This window comes from Lineus longissimus, chromosome 12 (genome assembly GCF_910592395.1).
Source record: "Lineus longissimus chromosome 12, tnLinLong1.2, whole genome shotgun sequence".
Lineage (NCBI taxonomy): Eukaryota > Metazoa > Nemertea > Pilidiophora > Heteronemertea > Lineidae > Lineus > Lineus longissimus.
Window position 1 is genome coordinate 9,147,116 of NC_088319.1, and position 9,097 is coordinate 9,156,212.

The 9,097-nt window shown below is 43.1% G+C and overlaps 1 long non-coding RNA gene across 1 annotated transcript; it reads left to right on the forward strand.

Moving 5' to 3' along the window:
* Window positions 1-289: 289 nt before the first annotated feature.
* On the forward strand, window positions 290-8,661 carry LOC135496625 (uncharacterized). The gene is made up of 3 exons (XR_010448702.1): window positions 290-365; window positions 6,733-6,810; window positions 8,479-8,661. It is a non-coding gene; the product is annotated as an uncharacterized LOC135496625 (long non-coding RNA).
* The last annotated feature ends 436 nt before the right edge of the window (window positions 8,662-9,097 follow it).

A 9,097-nucleotide genomic window follows, 5' to 3' on the forward strand; every position in this document is an offset into this window, starting at 1 on the left:
TTCGGGCTCTTGAGAATATTCATCTATACAGTTTTCCATTTTGAAGCCACATTCCGATCCTGAAATTCTAGAAGGGGACTTTAAGATAGTTCGAGTGTACCGACTCCGGGGTAACTGATACTCAACTCGCTGATATCGATTTCCAAGGTAGGCTGTTGGGAACATCCAACACCCACTCATGCGGTTACATCAGCCAATCATCAGGAATTCCCTACGCTCTTCAAGAATTGATTCGAAGTTGCGCGGGCAGAAGCGTAGTCAAAGTGATAATATCATTCCAATTTCAAATGAAGAATCCTCATATCACGACAGAGCACATCGAGCCCATATTATTGACTTCAGAAAACTATTTCGCTAAACCTAAGGTAAGGATTCGGTCATATTTCTTGTTCAGATCCTTGTTGTCACAAATCATTTCGATTTAAATTCCCAGTTATCCTGAAACTTTTTTTGACAAAGCTAGGAAGAGACCTCCTGCTGGGTGATTTCTCCCTCCAAGAGATATCTTGCCTGCCGAAGGTTAAAAGTCATCTTTTTCCCGAGTTTATGATTAAAGCTTTTCGTTATCCGACCTGGACGTTTCCTTGGTATGTGTGGACTCAGGTACGTCATCATACCAAGGAAACGGTGTAGGTCATTTTTGTCTTGTGGTACTGGCATCTCAGCAATATCCTTCATCTTCGCGGGGTCAGGCTTCACGCCTCCACCGGTGTACAAATTACCAAAGAACGGCACCAACGGCTTTCGAATGAGGCATTTTGTGCTGTTGTAGACGACACCGGCTAGTCCGGACTTTTCCATCAGGGCTACAAGGTTGCTCTCGTGGTGCACGTCACCTTCACCTCCAACGATGACATCATGCCCACAGTGCATGTCAGGCCTTCTAAGACTTCGTCCATCATACTCTGAAAAGTGTCCTGGCTCACTGCTAATCCGAAGGGAAGGCGTGTCCAGCAATATCGTCCAAATGGGGTTCTGAAGGTGGTCAGGAGCTGGCTTTCTTTTTCCAGGGGTATGGCCCAATATCCTGCTTTGGCATCGAGTTTGCTGAATACGATACATCTGGCTAGTGCGGGGTTGATTTCCTCAATGGTGAGTATCTTGTGAGGACATCTCTTGAGGGCTTTGTTGAGCTTTTGAGGGTCAAGGCAGATGCGGAACGATCCATCTGCTTTTTCAGCAAATGCTTGGCTCGAACACCAGTCAGTATGCTCTGTTATTTTCATGATCACGCCTAACTTTTCGATGCGATCCAGCTCGGCTTTGATCTTTGGCGTCATGTGGATGGCATACTTTCTTGGAGGGTCTTTGAATGGCTCGGCATCTTCTTTTAGGTGTAGTTTCACTGGTTGCCCAAGGTTGCCAATGGTACCAAACTGGTTTGTATATGCCTTCATCAACTCTGCAACAGACTTGATCGGATGAGCCTGTTTGGCTTCTGGGGTTGAAACTTTCTGCGCATCACAATGGATTGTAACGGGCTTCATAGAGCCGCATGACAGTTGGCCTATGATTGCGGGGCCTGGTACTTTGACGACATGGAAGACTACATCCTAAAATGGTTGGTCCTTGTATCTGCATTTAATGACTATTGTCCCCCAGAATGGTATGCGTTGACCATAGTACGCTGTAAGTACAGTGTGGACTGGTGGTTTCAATCTCTGTTTGGTTGCTCTTTTCCAATACATCTGCTTGTACGTACGGACAGGTAAGGTGTTTCCTGCTGCACCCGTGTCTATCTTCAGCTCCAAGAGGTGGGTCTCTTTTATGTCTTCGACCTTCACGTCCTAGATGGTATAAGCTTCTGACTCAGGTTTGACCCCAGCACGATACTTTGATGGAGCTGAACTGCTGCAGACTCAGGGTTTCTGGGTCACTCTGATCAGAATCTTGGTCTTTGGTGTAGCCAAATTCATTAACAGACCTCCTATTTCCTCTATCAGTACCACGTCTACCACCTCGATCAGCATTTCGAGAGGCTTTGCGTTCATTATTTGACTTCCTGCAACACTTCTCCCAGTGACCAAGAGTCCCGCAGGCCTTACAGTCATCGTTATAGGCAGGGCACTGGGGTGGCTTGTGATGAAGCAGGCAGTTACCGCATGGCTGTCGATTTTGCCTTGGCTTGATGGCATCAATATCCGTCCTGGCAGTTGTCCCCGAGTCATGTGTGAGTGCTGACGTATACTCTTATGACCAGCAACTATGGCCTCATACTTGCAGCACTCAGCAACAGCAGCAGCTAGAGCGATACCGCTGATCGGTTTGCCCAAGAGAAAGTTATGATAGTCCAAAATCGGTGTGCTAGCAGTTATCAATTCTATAACCCTCTCCTCTAATTCACATTTCGTCTCAACACCACACTCACTTGCTAAGGTACGGGTCCTATTAACAAAGTCATCAAGGGTTTCATCCTTCTTTTGCAGATAATTCCTTAGCTGGAACCTTTTCACTCGAGGACTGACTGCTGTGCGTAGCTGATTTTGAAAAAGTGCCCAAAGTTTGTCTGGATCTTTCTTACCTGGACCCGATAGTCCACTGGCATTCAGACGCCGCAGGCCTTCATCGCCTATGCCCCGTAAAACCTTTAGAGCTTGCTTCGGTTTGTCTGTTGTCTCTTCATCTTCCAAGAATATCTCCATATTCTGTCGAAATAACTTGAAAAATTCAGACTGGTCCGATTTGGACCAATCCATTTTTGGTATCTTCCCAGGCATAATGTCTTGAGTAGATTGTTGTATTTACTTATAAAGTTCTTAGGTCTCTAAATGATACAGGTCAGCGGTTCTGGTTCACTGTTGATCAGCCAAAGTAGTTCCACCGGAATCGTTCTGATATTTATAGTAAGCCTTGCCCGTGCAGTATTTATGCACAGCGGCAGCGCTATGCTTGGGGATTCATCGATTCGGCAGATCGCCAAGCGGCCGTGCGTGCTTTCGAAGGGCGTTTACCAGCAGGCATGTGCTCATATATCATGTAATACTGGATTATCGTGTTCTACAGTTTATATTTGATAGTTTTACCGCTGCCACCATGTTGTAATATAGGTGTTCGATGAGTTAAACGAACATCTAGCGGTACTTTATTGTTGATACTAAATTTTACAGAACGGCCATCTTTCCAATCTCCCCGTCACGTGATGGATATCACAACACTATACACTTCTAATTATCACTTTACATCAATAGGTCGGCGTTAGGTCGCGTGCTTTTCTTTCCTCGGGACAATATACAGCAAAATAGTTACACCCCCACAATCGCGCTATAAGTCTATAATAAGGTTAAGCGCATTATGGGGTTGTAACTATTTTGCTGTATATTGTCACGAGGAAAGAGCATGCGACCTAACGCAAACCTAATCATGTAAAGTGATAATTAGAAGGTATATAGTTCAGTTTATGCCTACGTCACAGAGTCTCTGCAATGGTAATTTTTATCAGAGTGGTCTCGCGCAGCCAGACTTTCTTCTCTTATTAGTCTGGCGCAAGCCAGGCGTTCATTGTACTAGACCCAGACATTTTCCACTAATTGTATTTGGGCCGAAGAAACACTGCGCAAGATCACCTCGATCACCTCCCTAGCGCCACTACGCGGGGCCTAATGGTATTAGGCTAAGTAGCTCCGCGCGATATGCACCATTCTGCGAAAACTCAATGTGGAAGTATGCTCATTAGCATAATCTATTCTCAGCTCCAGCTCGAGTCAATCTTGCGCAATGTCTCTTCGGCCCTGTTGCGGTGCCAATCTTAAAATTGACGCCTGGGTCAGCTCCCTGATGCTGCTGCTGAGAATAATCTTTGCAAGAAATTAAGATAACCTTTGACGTTTTTAAACTTGTATATTCAAACTGCAAATAGCACGGACATACACCAATCTTTGTCTACAGAGGATCTATCTCGCCAGAAATCTCCTGAACTAGGGTTTCAATGGGGGCAATAGGTTTGAGGACTTGGACTTGGCTTGGTCAGTTAGAATATACTCGGGCTCTGAACTTCGGGCAGAAGTTTCACTGGTTACTGTTAGTACGACGCTTGCTAGCTAGCTGGCTTGCTATTTAACTTTGTTGCTTCCTTCAGCAATCAGGAAAGCTCCCTTGGTTGGTTCTGCCAAATGCTCAGAGGACCCATGTTATATACCCCGAGACCAACGCCAAGAATGCATAAACAATAATTGAATTGACGTCATACAACATTCCTCGCATACCAAACTCTCGGATTACGTAGGCGATGACCTAGTTGCCGGGGAAAAAAACCCACGCAATATGCTAATTAGGTTGAATTGCAATCGAAACTGACCAGCGCGGCTACCAACTGGGGTGGTAACAAACTAAAGTGAATATTTCTACTATTTCTTAACTTTGCCGCTAATCGGCACCAACAGGCCCAGATACATTGTGGTGGAAAACGTCTAGGTCTAGTACAATGAACGCCTGGCTTGCGCCAGACTACTGAGTAAAGAAGGTCTGGACGCAAGGGCCCAAAGCGCCGCGTAGCGGCAAAAAAGCGAAGCTGGCGAAACATTTATAACGGGTCACCGTCACTTATTATTGGACTTATAGCGCATTTACGGGGTTGTAACTATTTTGCTTTATAGTGTCACCAGGAAAGAAAGGCATGCCACCTAACGCCGATCTATTTGTATAAAGTGATAATTGGAAGGTGTATAGTAGGAAATATCAATAAAATAATCATTCCATGTCGTCTTTTGAGGGCATTTTTGATTGTAAAAAATATATGTGTACGTCACCGGAGTCTCTGCAATGATCATTTTATCACAGCAGTCTCGCGCAAGTAGAAGTTCTTTATCTATTAGTTCTTCACTTATTAGTCTCAATGTCTGGCGCAAAGCCAGACGTTTTCCATTACGATTTCACTACGATGTTTGACCAGAAGGAGCAGTGCGCGAGATATGCTAATGAGCAGACTTCCCTCGCTTGAGTTTCGGAAGAATGTTCCATATCGCGCTAAGCTGACCACTGCTGACCATGACAGGCGTGCATTGGACTGGTACAGGTTGGAACTGAACATTGAATATGCTCGTGGTGACGCTTTCTGATGAGAAGTTGGTCGTGACTGATGCAGTATCCTTGGACTTGTCCACAGCATCGTTCAATCATTGCTCTCTGAGCTGGCTTGATTCTGTACTTGCCCAAATACTGAGACCAAATGCCTGTTGACTGTGCTTTAAGAGAGACTGGCGCCATGCCTAGTCTCTCTTAAAGCACAGTCAACAGACACCAACCCCCTCAGACTCAGAAACCACAAACGCCCAACCCTTCCTGCTACCTTAATACTTCTGGATGTGCGAGAATACTGTGATAAAAATGACCATTGCAGAGACTCTGTGACGTAGGCATATACTTTTTACAATTAAAAATGCTCTCAAAAGACAAAAGATATGGAATGATTATTTATTAACTTTTCTTGAACTATATACCTTTTAATTATCACTTTACATCCATAGGTTGGCGTTAGGTCGCGTGCTTTTTCTTTCCTCGTGACAATACACAGCAATATATGTAATAACCCCATTATCACGCTAATATGAAAAGTCAAGGACTAAGTGTGCCCCCCTTTAGGGGTGTTTTGGTAAAACATTGCCCTTAGTGAGTGTAAGCCACTGTTATATATAATTCGGGGGCACACCCCCCCCCCGCACCCCCCATTGTGGCCTTGCGGCCAGGCAGATTGTTCACCATTCCTTCCCTCCAGTTTTTAAAAGTAGTTCATATTTGTTTGTTCCAATCATGGCAAATTGATACAATGATGCTCAAGAGATACAGGATAGTATTATTACTCCCTTCACAGACCGTAGTTTGTTCGTTTTCCGCTAAGGTGCAGAAATTCGGTCATTCATGGAACTCTAGCCAATTTGCTCGCGCAATCGGTGTTTGGATTATGATTATGATTTTGCTGGTGAAACGCTGCTAAATACAAATTATTTTTCTAGTTATGTTGGCATTTTATATCGGGGGTGGTTCAAAAATTTAAATGAATTTAATAATTGAATATTTAGGGCCTACAGTAAACCAACGGCAATCAAATATGCGACTCCGAAGGACCTACCTGGTGACGAGTGTGCGGGATGGTTGGTGACGAGAATAATAACTACCCCGCAAAATCGGCGCCATTTTGAAATCAAAAGTGCGACAAAAAAAATCTTTCTTGGTATATGGATTGGATTGACCAAATAAGGAAAATATTTCCCCACGTGTGTATCTTACGCGCCCCGTCCTAACGGAGGGCGTATAAGTTCATAATGAGATCACGGTGACCCGTTATAAATGTTTCGCCAGCTGCGATATTTTGCCGCTACGGGGCGCGTTGGGTCCTTGCGTCAAGAGAGTGGTCGAGTCACTCTATTTTATGACGGACCTAACCAAAATTGCTTATATTATCGCATTGCTACACGGAAAGACCTAATACTGAAACCACATGTCTGTTGACTGTGCTTTAAGAGAGACTGACATCATGCCTAGTCTCTTAAAGCACAGTCAACAGACACCACTATACCCCTCACACTCAGAAACCACAAACGCCCACTCTTCCTGCTACCTTAATACTTCTGGATTTCACACCTAAGTTTTAACCACCAATATCAAAATGAGATCATGTCAGTGGAATGGATCCGGCTTGTGCTATTTTTATTCAGGAGCTTTTTTATATCTAAATGTATCACTATTACAATATATTTATGTCTTTCAGTAACGGGTACATTTTAAACATTTTTCCAGCCATGAATATTGCGACCTTTGCTGCATTCATATATATCTGTGCCCTTGTAGTGCTAATGTATACATTCGCCGTCGAAGGTAAGTAAAACGACAGAACTTGCTCGGTAAAAACAACCGCGAAATCTTGTTGGCCATGTCTTTGTGCAATCCGTTGATGCAGTACAAGCGGAAAGACTTTATAGTGCGTAGTCAGCGCCATCCTGACATCAGTGGTTTTCAATATTCTCCTCCTCTCGACTTTGTGTACGAGGTATTAGGGGCATCAAAAACCTGAATTACAGGCACGTGGAAATAAGAGCTCAATAGCCTCCAGCAGTCGACTCGTGTCTGTGCCTGAATCTCAGGATGAGTTCGCGCTGATGACAACGAGCGTCACTGTGACCAGAGAAATCTTCGCCTGGGGAAGACCTGGATATTCATGTGATATGACCATGATTGGGTTGGTTATACCATAGTTTTTCAAATAAATTGATTTGAAAGACTCTGGTTAAAAGTACAGAGAAAATACATAAACGATATAGTATACTATGGTGGCAAACTTTACAACGTAGTCGATCAAGGGTTGACAGGGAAATGGGTTGAGATATAGATTAGAAGTTACACTGTATGAAACAATCTACGGCACGCCAGAAGGAATTTACAAAAAATATGTGTACGTGTATATTTTGAGTCATCTCATAAGATACAACAGTGTGTGATTGTCAGAAATTTGCCAATGATTACAACCTGATTATGGAGCGTGGCTAAATGAAATCATTGTTCCCATATACAAAAACAAAGGAGACCCAAGGACGCCACTAACTACAGAGGTCTTACTATTCTAAGTTGCCTGGGGAAAGTGTTTACGAGTATTCTGAATAAGCGGTTGTTCTCTTACTCTTTTTAACACCACTTGACTTACGCACACGCTTATTCAGAATACTCGTAAACACTTTCTTGTATCCAAGATGTAATTGAACAAACGCTGGTTCACAGGCATAAGCAAATCTAAGGTACACTAGATATATTCATTTGTAATTGAGTCAATCCCACTAGCTTTACCTGATTTTATACTCTCACTGCAGCCTTAATTTTTTGTCCACTGTTATCTCCTCATCGAGAGTTTCATTGTCAACGTTTTCGGGAAGTGGGATCCTTTCTTACATTTATGATGTGTATACTTATTTCTAGTCATCTCATGAGATACAACAGCATGTGCTTCTCACAGGTTTGCCATTGATGACAACCTAATTATTGATTTTTTTTATAACAAAGGGCAAACCGATGAGTGAGTGCATGCAGCTTAAAATTGCGGTTTGATTATTGTTTAGTTTAGCAATTAATTAGCACCTAATGAAAATTTACTCACTCATTCGCAGAAATTGTTAGATCGTTCAACTCAATAGTGAGTCAACAATTTATGTTGTATGCATTTGTTATCCGATAAATCATACCGCATGTGTAGAGTATATTTTTTTCGTTGACTCTTTGGTCGTTCTATTATAGTTTTGCACCTCAGGTCAGTTTGTAGCTGAATTAAAATGGGCTTCACCATGGCTTCCAGTTAATTGCCCGAGAGTGCTGTGGGATCAAAGGAAACTTGCCTTGACCTGACTCTTTATTTGAAAGCCGACTCTGATATAACCAAGCTGGTAGGCCTTACTTCTATTTTACCAGTCTCATTCATTCAATCATTACAGCGGATCGGAGGGTCGAAGTTACTTTTTAACCAACTGTTTTATCTATTTCCCTTTTTTTCGTTCACAGGATGTAAACAATCAGATGATTCGTGCACGCCAGGCACTAACAGTAATTGCTGCAGTGGTTGGTGCCTAACTTCGTGGAAATGCGAATAAGCGAATCATCCAGGATATCTCAACAGAAAACATACATCCTCGTTATGTCCTGTATGAATTGATCGACTCATGGATCACATGACTAAAAGCTAGAATGCAATAATTTGATATTTGATTATGTTCTTATTCCGTGATTCCCGCTGCACAATAAGTGATTCATTGCAACTTTCATTACAAACAGTTGAGTCGCTCAGTGTGCGGTGGGCTCAATGTAAGTGACCAGTCGGATTTAGTTACATTTGGTGCACAAAGCTGCCTTTATAGTCAGGGTCGTAAAATTTCCCTTGCACTAAGTGCATCGCCTGTGTGAACTATTACTAATGGCAGTAGTGTTCCTTTCCCTACAAATAAGTATTCCACAAAAGCGATTTTTGTGGGGGTGGAATGCTTCGCTCTCAAATTCCAATTTCTTCGATAGAAGGCCATTAATGTGAGTTCAGTATGCTCTCTTGAGGCAAGGACCCAACGTGTGCGCGTAGCGCCAAAATAGCGAACCTGGCGAAACATTTATAACGTGTCACCGTAGCCTT